Here is a 13,490-nt window from a genome sequence, read left to right as displayed (position 1 = left end):
CTTCAGTGCAGCTGCAAGGTCACCAGCTATACTTGCATTGCAAGACCTGTCACAGTTTGATTAGTCGCCTTTGTTCTGCTTCTGTAAGCCCTCTTGCCTGCCCCATGAGTTTCACGCCATCAAATTCCCACCGTGCCATTGAAACTAGCCAACCCCCTATCAGAAATATGTATAAAGTCAAGCCCTGTCTTTGTTCAGGGCTCAGACTTTGGATTTTAATCCGCTGGGCCTGAGTGCAGTCAATAAATCCTCCTGTTCCACCCATTGGTCTCTCTGTTCTCCTGATTCCCACAGCAGTAGTAGGGGACTGTGTTTGCACTTTCCCCTGGTCTTTCATGGTATGCATAATAGACAGCATTTTTTTTTTTTCTGCATATATTTGCAGGCTCAGTCTCAGTGATTGTATGGTGTGGTCAGCTGGTTTTGTTTTTGTGAGACCTTCTTTTTTTGTTTACTGTCCTGGGACTACTGTCTGTAGTCACTTCTTTCCTCGGGAGGCAAATTTCAGTCTCTGTGGGGGAGGTCTCTCATGTCAGCTGTGGTGGTACTCGGCAGGCGGAGCTCAGGGATCTAGGCTTCCCTGCTTTGTAGATTGCTCTACAGTCCCCAAGGCCTACTGGCTTTTAACACCACTTGAAAACCTTAGTGTTTTTCCACTGTCCCCAGAGTCACCTCTTACACAGCCTCTTTTTTTGTTTGACCTTTTCTCTGAGAGACAGTCTCACTGTATCTGGTGGCATCTTGGTTGAAGCGATCCTCCCACCTCAGCCTCTGGAGTAGCAGAGGCACGAGTCACTGCAGCCGGCTAATTTCTGTTCTTCTTTTTGTTGTCGTGGTGGTTGTTTTGTTTTTTTAAGAGTTGAAGTTTCGCCATGTTGCCCAGGTGACGTGCTCCCGGCGAAGGAGGCCGCCTGCCTGGGGGCGGGCTGGAGCCACGTCCCGGGGCTGGGGGAGCTGTGGGCACTGTGGGTGCCGTACCCACCGCTGCCTGGCACCGGAGGCCAAGAGAGCGTTCCCGACGGGCTCCGCGGATGCCCCGCCGCATCCTGCTGCCCGACCTGCCCGGATTGTCGCAGGCCGGGGGTGCGACAGGAGGCCGGGGCCTGTCCGGACGCAGCGGCTTGCAGGGCTCAGCTGTCCCTCTGCCGGCCGGGGTCCCCTCGCTCAGCCCATGAGACAAATAAATGGATAAATAAATAAATAAAAGATGGAGTCTTGCTCTGTCGCCCACGGTGGAGTGCAGTGGCGCAATCTCAGCTCACTTCAACCTCTGCCTCCCAGGTTCAAGCGATTCTCCTGCCTCAGCCTCCTGAGTAACTGGGATTACAGGTGCATGCCACCACGCCTGGCTAATTTTTGGATTTTTAGTAGAGACGGGATTTCATCATGTTGGCCAGGCTGGTCTCGAACCCCTGACTTCAACTGATCCACCCGCCTTGATCTCCCAAAGTGCTGGGATTACAGGCATGAGCCACTGCACCCAGCCAGAAGGGGGCATTAATATGCAGGCTCTGTATAGGGCAACATCTGTGTGCACCTCTTACAAATCTTAATGCTGTGTATATGAGGGGGTTCCTTTGTGTCCCCCTGGGGATGTTTGAGGTTGCCTGTATGTGTTATGTGTGTGCATATCTTTAAGCTCAGATATGCATAGGCGGATTGGCACCTCCGTTTGAATGTATTCCCATGAGCTCATGCCATTAATTCACCATCACAAGAAATATTTACTGAGCGTGAGCCATGCCATTCCACAGCCACCATTCTAGTACTAAGGTACAATGAGGAAGAAAAAATCGAGGCTTTCTGAGCTCACATTGGGGTGGGGGCATGGTGGGGAGACACAGGCATCAATGTAATAAACAAAAACCATGACAGGGCTAAGTGTTCTGGAGGAGAGGCACATGGTGTACTGGGCCCCCGAGGTAGACCCCAGGTGCACCTTTGAGCTTTGCCTGCGTGGTTTGGGTTTGTGGGCTCACCTGCATGTGTCCACGCATGCCCCATCTGCGTGTCCGTGCATGGCTGCATCACCTCATGCACACGTGCACTGCCCCTGGGCTTGCCCACATATGCCTGCTCCCCAGGGTGCCAGGCTATCAGCCTACAAGGCATTGTGGGTCTGGGCCCAGCCTGCCACCCCCTACAGATGCCTGAGCCTGCCTTCCCAGGAGGCCCAGGACTCTTACCTACGGCCCTTCCCTGCAGCTGGAGCAGACTCTGTGGCTGGAATCTGGTGAGCTGGAGACACAAGAGCCCAGGGGGCTGGTATGGTAGAGCGTGGAGTTGCCGAGGCAGCTGCAGGAGGAGCAGGCCTCCTACCGGAGCAAGCTGCAGGCCTACCAGGAGGGCCAGCAGCGGCAGGCCCAGCTTGTGCAGCAGCTGCAGGGCAAGGTCAGGGCCACCCATTCCTGCTCTTGCTTTCCCAGGTGTTCACTTTGCCCTGCCCCCACCCCTGGGGCTCACCATCAGCTCCCAATCCCCAGATTCTCCAGTACAAGAAAAGGTTCTCAGAGCTGGAGCAACTGTTGGAGAGATCCGGAGAGCTGGAGCAGCAGCAGCTGAGGGTGGGTGCTAGGGTGGAGCAGGGGCAGGCCTTGCCCTCCACCTGTCCAGCCTGATGCTTTAACCTCTCTCCCACCCAGGACACAGAGCACAGCCAAGACCTGGAGAGTGCCCTCATCTGGCTGGAGGAGGAGTAGCAGGGAGGGCCAGGGCTGGCAGGATGGCCCCCTGGGCGAGCGCCTACTGATCCCGTGCCCCATTCAGGAGTGCCAGCCTGGCCCAGGTAAATGCCATGCTCTGAGAACAGCTGGACCAGGCAGGTTTGGCCAACCAGGCTCTGAGTGAGGAGATACGAAAGGTGACCAGCGACTGGACTCGCAGCCGCATGGAGCTGGAGCAGTGGGAGGCGGCATGGAGGCACGAGGAGGAGGTGGGCATGGGCGTGCAGGGAGGCCAGCTTGACTCAAGAGGAAGGGGCACTGCAGAGGAGGGAGGACTCAGAAGCCTGGAGAGGGAGAGGGAGCACTGTCCAAGGGAGCATGTTAGCAGAAGTAAATAGACGTCATCACAATAGCTGGTCTTTATCAATGCGTAGCATGTACCATGTGTACCGTGTGAATTGACCTGTATTCCTCGTGATAACTGCATGTGGTAGGTGCTATCATCCTCCTCATTTTAAAGAGAGGTTAAGGCCGGTCGCGGTGGCTCATGCCTGTAATCCCAGCACTTTGGGCTGAGGCAGGCGGATCACCTGAGGTCAGGAGTTCGAGACCAGTCTGGCCAACATGGTGAAACCCCATCTCTACTAAAAATACAAAAACTAGCCAGGCGTGGTGGCACACACCTGTCATCCTAGCTATTCGAGAGGCTGAGAGATCATGCCACTGCACTCCATCCTGGGCAACAAAGCAAGACTCTCTCGAAATGAAGAAATGAATAAAGAGAGGTTAAGTAACCTGCCTGCAGTCATGCAACTGGCAGCTGGGATGCAAAGCTAGGTCCCTTGCATTTTTGCCCTTCCTTGCTGCCTCTTGTAGCCAAAAGAGGACTTGAAACCCAGGTCCCTGTACAGGAGGGAGCCATGAGGCTTGGGAGGCTGAGTGTGGCTGCTGGGACACAACTCTCTGCACAGGCCCACAGGAAGACCCAATCCCTGAACGACGGTGCTCCCGGGATGGTCGGAGATGCGGGAAGCAGGGGAGGGAGTAAACCCGCTCTCACTCCAACCCTTCCCTCGGCATGTCTTCCCTCCGGTCCTTCAATGCCTACTTCAGCAATCAGCACGGTCGCCTGCTCCTGCTCTGGAGGCAGGTGGTGGGGTTCCGGCAGCTGATCAGTGAGGTGAAGATGTTCACTGAGAGGTGAAGTCTGGCCGGGGACGGGGCAGCAGCTGAGAGCCAGCCCTGCTCTTTACATCCAGCTCAACTCAGTTGAATTTCAGTTCAACTCAATGCACCTACTGTGTACAAGGGCCTGTGAGGACACAGAGGCGACTTGTAATAACCGTTACCACAGTCGTGGCAGTCAGCATTTATTAGATGTTTACTCTGGGTTAGGCTTTTTGTATATTTCAACTAATATTCATAGCTTCCCTGTGAGGTAGGAACTGTGTTCATTCCCATTTTATAGATGAGGACATTGAGGCGCAGAGAGGTTGATCTTCCTGAGGTCACACAGTAGTACATAAGTGGTTGAGTCAGAATCTGAAGTTCCTGATTTTTTTTTTTTTTTTTGAGACGGAGTCTTGCTCTGTTGCCAGGCTGGAATGCAGTGACACAATCTTGGATCACTGCAACCTCCACCTCCTGGGTTCAAGCAATTCTCCTGGCTCAGCCTCCCAAGTTGCTGGGATAACAGGCGCATGCTGCCATGCCTGGCTAATTTTTTTTTTGTATTTTAGTAGAGACAGGGTTTCACCATGTTGCCCAGGCTGGTCTCGAACTCCTGAGCTGAGGCGGAGCCTTAGCCTCCCAAAGTGCTGGGATCATAGGCATGAGCCACCATGCCAGGCTGAAGTTCCTGATTTTAATACACTAGAATATTCAGCTTTGCTACCAAGGATCTCACAGCCTCTAGTGATGAAAAGATGTAGATCCCCAAAATTCTAGGCTGAGGAAGCGAGTGGTCAGTCATATGTACGTGGGACAGAGTGAATGTCCTGGAGGCTCAGAAGGATGGGAGGGGTGGGGAGGTCAGAAAAACCACTTTGTGGAGATGGAATTTGCACCGAGCATCAAGGGATGGGGAGGGTTGAAGCAGAGCAGCAGGCGCTTCAAGCAGGAGCAAGGCATGAGCAAAGGCATGGAGGTGGGAGCCCATGACAGCCAGGGGCGTTGCAAGGAAGAGCTGGTACAGGGAAAGGAGAGCCTGCCTCAGCGGGGGAGCTTGGGCCTGCCTGATCTTTGAGCAGGGGTGTCTGATCGGTGTGGGCAGTCAGCTCATCAGTAGTGTCGGGGAGGCTGTAGAGAGAGCCCCAAGGCAGGAGGCCAAGGTGTTTCATTTAGTGCATTAAAAATATTTTAGTTAGTAATCTCTTTTTTTTCTTTATGGTTCACTACAGCCTCGGCCTCCTGGTCTCAAGCAATCCTCCTATCTCAGGTCCTGTGCAGTTGGGACCACAGATGCATGCCACCAGGCTTGCTGATTTTTTCATTTCTTGTAGAGTCGAGGTCTCACTTTGTTGCGCAGGCTGGTCTTGAACTCCTGAGCCCACGTGATCCTCCTGCCTTGGCCTCCCAAAGTGCTGGGATTACAGGCGTGAGCAACCACACCTGGTTTAATAATCTTTTCTTAATATCATCAAATAGCCAGTGTCTAAATTTTCCGTATGTCTCATAAATGTCACAGATAGGCCAGGTGCACCTATAATCCCAGTACTCTGGGAGGCCAAGGCAGGCAGATCATCTGAGGTCTGGAGTTCGAGAGCAGCCTCGCCAACATGGTGAAACCCCATCTCTACTAAAAATACAAAAATTATCCAGGTGTGCTGACACATGCCTGTAATCCAGCTACTGGGGAGGCTGAGGCACCAGACTCGCTTGAACCCAGGAGGCAGAGGTTTCAGTGAGTCGAGATCACACCACTGCACTCCAGCCTGGGTGACAGAGTGAAACTCTGTCTCAAAATAAATAAGTAAATAAAAAGTCACAGATAGTCTTGCTTTAGTTTTTTCTTTACAATTTGTTTGAATCCGGATCCATAGGCATTCACAAAGTGTGAATGGTTGCTTTGTCTTTTTTTTGTTTTTTGAGATGGAGTCTCGCTTTGTTGCCCAGGCTGGAGTGTAGTGGCAGGATCTTGGCTCACTACAGCCTCTGCCTCCTGGGTTCAGCAATTCTATGGCTTCAGCCTCCTGAGTAGCTGGGATTACAGGCATGTACCACCACGCCCGGCTAACTTTTGTATTTTTAGTAGAGATGGGGGCTTCACCATGTTGGCCAGGCTGTTCTTGACCTCAGGTGACCCACCTACCTTGGTGTCCCAAAGTGCTGGGATTACAGGCCCAAGCCACTGTGCCTGGCCCCTGCTTTGTCTTTTAAGTCCCTTTTAACTTATTTGTTCAGGAAGGTGGGCCAATTGTCCTTGGAGATTCTCATGGTCTGGATTTTGCTGGTTGCATCCTTATGGTGTCAATTAACATGTTTCTTTATCCCATGTAGTTCCTGTAAATTGGATGTCGGATCTAAAGCTAGGTCAGATTCAGGTTCTTCTGCTTGCTTTTTTTTTTTTTTTTTTGATCAAGACTCCATAAGTAGAATGTATTCTTCCAGCAGGATGCCCCCATGCCTGCTGTCTCTCTTTTCAAGATCCAACCCACTCATCAGAGGCTGCAAAACTGTGAGTTTCTCATTTAGTCACTCCTTTGTATATTAATTAGAATTCTATAATGAGGCACTTTCCCTCCTTACTATTGGATAACCAGTGGTACAGTTCATTCAGGAAAGGAAAGGATTTAACCTGTATTATGGACTTAAAATACATTTTTTTTTTTTTGAGACAGTCTCGCTCTGTCGCCCAGGCTGGAGTGCAGTGGCACAATCACAACTCATGTTAGGCTTGACCTCCCAGGCTCAAGTGATCCTCCCACCTCAGCCTCCCAAGTAGCTGGGACTATAAGTGTTCACCACTATACCCAGCTAATTTTTTTTTTTGAGATAGGGTCTTGCTATGTTGCCCAGGCTGGTCTCAAACTCCTGGGCTCAAGCAATCCACTTGCCTTGGCCTCCTAAAGTGCTGGAATTACAGAAATGGGCCACCACGCCTGGCCTTAAAATACATTAAAAATGTATTTTAAGGCCAGGCGTGGTGGCTCACGCCTATAATCCCAGCAATTTGGGAGGCTGAGGCGGGTGGATCACCTGAGGTCAGGAGTTCAAGACCAACATGGCCAGCATGGTGAAACCCCGTCTCTTCTAAAAATACAAAAATTAACTGGGTGTTGTGATGTACATCTGTAATTCAAGCTACTCGGGAGGCTGAGGCAGGAGAATCACTTGAACCGGGGAGGCAGAGGTTGCAGTGAGCTGAGATCGCACCTGTGCACTCCAGCCTGGGCAACAGAGCAAGACTCCGTCTGAAAAAAAAACAAAAACAAAAACAAATTTTGTAAGTAGCCTTTAAAATTTTTATATTTTACTTTTGATTAAGTCACATGCTCACATTTCAAAAGGGTACACAGTAAAATGGCTCCCTCTCACCTCTGACCCCAGATATTCCTATTCCTTCCTTGGAGGCAAGCAGCATTACCAGCTTCTTTTTCTTTTTATATATACAATTTTTTTCTTTCTTTCTTTTTTCTTTTTCTTTTCTTTTTGTTGGCCACCAAGTTACCATGAGAAGCATTGCCAGTTTCTTTTTCTTTTTTCTTTTTTCTTTTTTTTTTTTGAGATGGAGTCTCGCTCTGTCTCCCAGGCTGGAGTGCCGTGGCACGATCTTGGCTCACTGCAACCTCTGCCCCCCAGGTTCAAGCGATTGTCCCACCTCCGCCTCCCAAGTAGCTGGGATTACACGCGTGAGCCACCACACCCAGCTAATTTTTGTATTTTTAATAGAGGTGTGGTGTATTTTTAACAGAGGCGGGATTTCGCCATATTGGCCAGACTGGTCTTGAACTCCTGACCTCAGGTGATCCTCCCACCTCGGCCTCCCAAAGTGCTGGGATGACAGGCATGAGCCACTGTGCCTGGCCTATCAGTTTCTTAAGTGACCTTCCAGGGTTATTTTATATAAGCAAATAAAGCAGATCACACACACACACACACACACACACACACAACTTTTTTGTATCTATGCCTGGTAAAATTTCATCTTCACAGTTCTTGAAGATGCTTTCTTCACCTACTAGTTATAACTGGGACATGGCTCTGGATCAGGCCAGGAAGAACTTCTCCACTGGTTTTTCTTGGCCACAGTTTTCCACTTAAGGGATGTACCATCATGTACTTAGTAGCAGTCCCCTTTTGATAGACATTTAGGTTGTCACCAGGATTTCTTACATGAGCAATGCTGCAGTGAACCTGCTGTTCCACAGGCCATCTCCTCTGTGCTGGGTTATATCTTTGGATACATTCTTAGAGGAGGAGCTAGTGGGGAAGGTCCTATGCATACATAGTTTTCGGAGCTCTCCCTCAGTGCCCTCCGTTGTGGTTGTACTCACCCTCCCACCAGCTGTGTAGGGGAGGGCCTGTTACCCCAGAGCCCCTCCTTGTGTATTATGTGTCCCTTTTTTTTTTTTTTTTCCCAATCTGATAGTGGACAAATGGCATCCCAGTGTAGGGTTTTTTTTTTCTTCCTCTTTAGTTTTTGGATGGAGTCTCACTATGTTTCCCATGCTGGCCTCAAATTCCTGGGCTCAAGCAATCCTGCCTCAGCTTCCCGCATAGCTGGGACTGCAGGTTCATACCACTGCACCCAGCCCAGTGAAGTTTTATTTTTATTTTATTTATTTATTTTTTGTGATGCAGTCTGGCTGTGCCGCCCAGACTAGAGTGCAGTGGCATGATCTCAGCTTACTGCAACCTCCACCTCCTAGGTTCAAGCAATTCTCCTGCCTCAGCCTCCCAAGCAGCTGGGACTACAGGAGTGCACCACGACGCCTGGCTAATTTTTTGTATTTTTAGTAGAGATGGGGTTTCACCATGTTGGCCAGGCTGGTCTCGAACTACTGACCTCAGGTGATCTGCCCGCCTCGGCCTCCCAAAGTGCTGGGATTATAGGTGTGAGCCTCCACACCCGGCCCCAGCGTAGTTTTAATTTGTAGTTGGGAGCGAGCCCCATCCCATCCCCATCCTGTGCTCTCTTCCCAAGGGACCTGCTGCAGCTGGGAGGGGAGCTGTCCAGGAGGCCGGCCTGGGACTGAGCACTGGCCTGCGGCTGGCAGAGAGCCGGGCCGAGGTAGCCCTGGAGAAGCAGGCCCTGCTGCAGGCCCAGCTGGAGGAGCAGCTGCAGGACAAGGTGTTCCGCGAGAAGGACCTGGCCCAGCAGCAGATGCAAAGCGACCTGGACAAGACTGACCTCAGTGCCAGGTGGTTACCTGGTGGGTGTCGCACGAGGCAGGCTTCCCTGCAGAAGGTAAAACTGGAGAGCTGGGGAGAAGGAAGCATCTGTTCACTAGGAGCAGGGCCTTCCTCTGTGAGCTCAGCCAGTCTTCTCAGGCACCCCACTGAGGTTCCGAAGTCACTTGCCCAGTGTATATCATAAACAGCTTAGCCTCCAGTGACAGAATTTGTGGCCGGTTGTGGTGGCTCACACCTGTAATCCCAGCACTTTGGGAGGCCAAGGTGGGGGATGACCTGAGGTCAGGAGCTCAAGACCAGCCTGTCCGACAGGCGAAACCCTGTCTCTACTAAAAATACAAAAATTATCTGGGTGTGGTGGTGTGTGCCTGTAATCCCAGCTACGAGGGAGGCCAAGACAGGAGAATCACTTGAACCCAGGATGTGGAGGTTGCAGTGAGCCAAGATCACATCACTGTATTCTGGCCTGGATGACAGAGTGAAACTCCGATTCAAAAGAAAACAACAAAAAAAGAACTTGTGCCCCTTACTCCTGCCACCTGGACAAGTCCTCAAGTGCTTTCCCACGAGATAAAGCTGGTGGGAACCTCATTCCCATTTCACAGATGGGAAGTGTGAGGCCTGGAGAGGAGCCGCGACTTGTTTAAGGTCACACAGCCAGGGAGGTGGATGTTAGGGTCCCTGCCTCGGGTTTGGAGAAGCGTGGTGGACACAGAGCTAGTGGATTTGAGAGGCGGGGGTGGTCCCCTATTTATCTCTGTTGCTCCCCCAACTCCAGAGTAACAGAGCTGGGCCTGGCAGTGGAGCGTCTTCAGAAGCAGAATCTGGAGAAGGATCAGGTCAACAAGGACCTCACTGAGAAGCTTGAGGCCCTGGTGAGCTGCAGCTGCCCCTGAGATGGGGCAGGATGGGATGGGGTACCGGCCAGATCCATGGACACAGGCTTAGGGCTGGGCTGCCTGGGCCACCCCCAGCGTCCCACTCACACTCAGGTTCAGCCCTCACAGGCGTGCAGGCTTCGTGGGAAGCACACTCACCTCCTCCATCCCATTTCATCCTCCCAGCAGCCCTGTAGAGTAATCCTCATGACTCAGATGGGGAAACTGAGGCCCAAGAGGGGAAATGCTTGTCCAGTCTCAGAGCCAGTAAGCGGGAGAGTTGGGAGTTGAACTCCCATCCATGCTCTTCAGGTCCAGATGCTGCCTCTGGAATCCCAGCTGCCCACCCTCACCAGTGGGACACTCACTCCCCCACGGTACAGTCTGCTTTGGTCACCCTCTGTGTGGGGCCTGGCCTGGGTTCTAGGTCCAGCTCTCCTCCAATCGACTGTGTGACCTGGGGCAGAACACAGCTCTTCTCTGGGTCTGGTCTGTTCAGTGAGGGCCTTGGGCCTGCTGTGGGGTCTACCAGGTAGCTGGCCTATGGACATGGCTTCAGAGGCCACCTGATCAGTGGTGGGCCAGGGAGGGAGGGAAAGGGGAGGTTTCAGATAAGACAGAACCCCGACCACCCTTTGTCTCCCTAACCGCACTCCAGGAATCCCTGTGGCTACAGGAGCAGGCGGCCCTGGAGACAGAGGACGGAGAGGGCCTACAGCTGAGCCTAAGGGACCTGGCACAGGTGTGAGCCCAGAGAGGTGGGAAGACAGGGCCTTGCTAGGCAGTCCTGGGCTCCCCCACCTCGCCTTTCGGTGGCCTGGGACTGAACTGCAAATGGGTGGGGGCCTGGGACCCGGGCTGTAGCTGCTCAGCACCCCTGCTAGCTCACCCGGCCTCTGCCCTGGGGAGCCCCCAGTCTCAGAGGGGAGGCACGGCCCTTTCAGAGCCCACCTGTGAGCAATGCCAAATGATCTCTTCACAATAAATGGGAGGCCTCAGCGGCGAGCTGAGGACTGAGCTAGTGGAGGAGGTCAAATCAGGAAGGCTTCTTGTAGGCGGCAGCATTTGGGATGAGGTGGCCCCCCAGCCTCGCCTGGGCGTCTTTGCCCAGCCAACCCCGCGGTTCCTAACTCTGCGGCCTCCTGCCTCCCTCCCCTACCCTCAGGCAGCCCTGTCTGACGCTGAGAGCGGCAACCTGCGTCCAACAGCGTCCGACGGCAGCCTGCGGGGGCTCTCGGGCCAGCGGACCCCGTCTCCACCGCGGCGCTCCTCGCCGGGCAGTGGCCGTTCGCCCCGCCGAGGCCCCTCCCCGGCCTGCTCAGACTCCTCCACGCTCGCTTGCCCTGATTCTCTCCACCCTGCACAAGCGCCAGCTGAAGGTCCAGGTAGGAAGGGGCTTGAGCGTTCTGGGCGCAGCCAGAGGCCTAGCGGGAGGGGCTCGCGCTCTCCAGGTGGGGGCGGGGGGCGGGGGCGTGTCTGGGGGTGTCTGGCGCCCTGGGGTGCAGCCAGAGCCCTGAGAAATAGTGTCTAAGGGTGTCAGAACCCCCAAGGAGGTGGCCGAGGGCTCTGCAGTGAAGCCAGCCCAGAAGCGGGGGTGCTTGGGCAGCTGGTGGAGGGAGGAGGCTGCGGCAGTGTTAGGGTCCTGGTAGAGACAGAGACAAGTCCCTGGTCATACAAAGCCAGGACCCTGGGAAAAAGTCTAGCAAGGGGAATCAGAGCCTGGGATGAGAGGAGCTTGGGAGCTAGGGGCAGAGCCAGGGTAGGGAGGAGTCTGAGAGTGGAACCAGGATGCAAGGGGGAGGAGCCTGGGAGCCTTGGGTGTGGGGTCAGAACCCAGGAGACGAGTGTGCCTGGGGGTTTGTCAGGCGTCAGGGGGCTTTGATAGGAGTTGTCCGGGACCCCAGGGAGATGAGGGTTCAGAGGGTGGTGACGGCACATAGGAGGGGAGCAGAAGCCTTGCTCTCAGGCCTAGGCCCCTATCCTGCCCCAGGCCAGGTCCGGGCCCTGCACCCCGCCTGGCGTTGGCTAGTGTGTATGCCTGGAACCAGAAGAGAGTAGGTAGGCTCTGGAGGCCTCGAAGGACCCCCCTAGGCTCTGTGATCTCCACGCCGCAGGACATGCGTGGGCGCTATGAGGCAAGCCAGGACCTGCTGGGCACCCTGCGGAAGCAGCTTAGCGACAGCGAGAGTGAGGGGCGGGCCCTAGAGGAACACCTCCATGGCGCCGTCGGTCTTGTCCCGCAGGCACTGGCCAACATGGCGAAACCCCATCTCTACTAAAAATAAAAAAAATTGCCCAGGCACAGTGGCTACACCTGTAATCCCAGCACTTTGGGAGGCCGAGGCGTGCAGATCACTTCAGGTCAGGAATTTGAGACCAGCCTGACCAACATGGTGAAACCCCACTTCTAAATAAAAATGCAAAAATTAGCTGGGCGTGGTGATAGGCACCTGCAATCCCAGCTACTCAGGAGGCTGAGGCAGGAGAATCGCTTGAACTCTGGAGGTGGAGATTGCAGCAAGCTGAGATTGTATCACTGCACTCCAGCCTAGGCAACAGAGTGAGACTCTGTGTGAAAAAAAAAAAAAAAAAAAAAATTGCTGGACGCAGTGGCTCATGCCTGTAATCCCAGCATTTTGGGAGGCCGAGGCGGGTGGATCAGAGGTCAGGAGATCGAGACCACTGATCTTAACATGTGAAGTTGACAAATACAAGCTACTATCAATAATGAACATTTTCTAGGATAATAGTTTGAAGTTAGTGATAACATATACAGTTATTTAACTTTTAAGTCCTGTTACCTTTTGAGCTTAAAAATAATTTTATTATACCTCCTGTAAGAGTTAAAGAAAGGAAAAGAAACATGAAACAGGGCTATCAGTTAAAGACAGGTTTTCTTTAGATAAAACCTGAGAGGCACTCCTGGCTGATTTCAGTCAAGAGCACTTTCTCTTACAGACTAAGAGTATACATTGGTTTTAGGGTGGCGGGGTTGGAATCTCTCTGGGAGGAGGGGTGGTTATCTTGGGGCAGATATCTTTCCAGCTCAGAGGGGAGTTATCTCGGCTAGCATGTCTCTGGTCAGGGAGGAGTTTGGAATGTTTCTGGTTGGAGATGTTATTTATGGTTTATGATCATGCTGACCTCAGCCATTAGGCTAATGCCCTTTAGATTTAGGCGGTTATTTATTAAGGCAAACTTTGGAATTGAGGGGCTTGTCCAAGATGGCGATGCTCCTGCTCTGTCACCTCCAAAGTCAGATATGGTCATCATCTCCATTTTAAATATGGGAGAACTAAGCTCCAAAGAGATAAGGTGTTTTTTCTAAGATCTTCACAAATTAAGTCAAGGCTAAAGTTCAGGGCATTTCCCACTGTCCTCATGATTTCTGGTAGCAGAGGAAGTTTAAGGCTAAGTCATTTGTGGAAACCAAGACACTCTCCTTGTAAATAAAAGTCTGAGTTACTGGAAATCACAGTTGGGGTAGACACAATGGAAATAGGAGAGGAGCTCATGAAAGTGAAATTGATCTGAAAGAAGAGTTTGGGAGATTGCAGACCAAGAATGGGGGTGGAGCTGGGGAAAAAAATCACTC

At 52.6% G+C, this 13,490-nt stretch overlaps 1 pseudogene; it reads left to right on the top strand.

Annotated features, from left to right (window-relative positions):
* The first annotated feature begins 2,018 nt into the window (after positions 1–2,018).
* Positions 2,019–13,344, top strand: LOC129468958 (rootletin-like; annotated as a pseudogene).
* Positions 13,345–13,490: the final 146 nt, after the last annotated feature.

The sequence above is a fragment of the Symphalangus syndactylus genome, chromosome 12, assembly GCF_028878055.3.
Source record: "Symphalangus syndactylus isolate Jambi chromosome 12, NHGRI_mSymSyn1-v2.1_pri, whole genome shotgun sequence".
NCBI classification, from domain to species: domain Eukaryota; kingdom Metazoa; phylum Chordata; class Mammalia; order Primates; family Hylobatidae; genus Symphalangus; species Symphalangus syndactylus.
The sequence above is the reverse complement of the archived record's forward strand: the minus strand, read 5'-3'. Positions and strand labels throughout refer to the sequence as shown.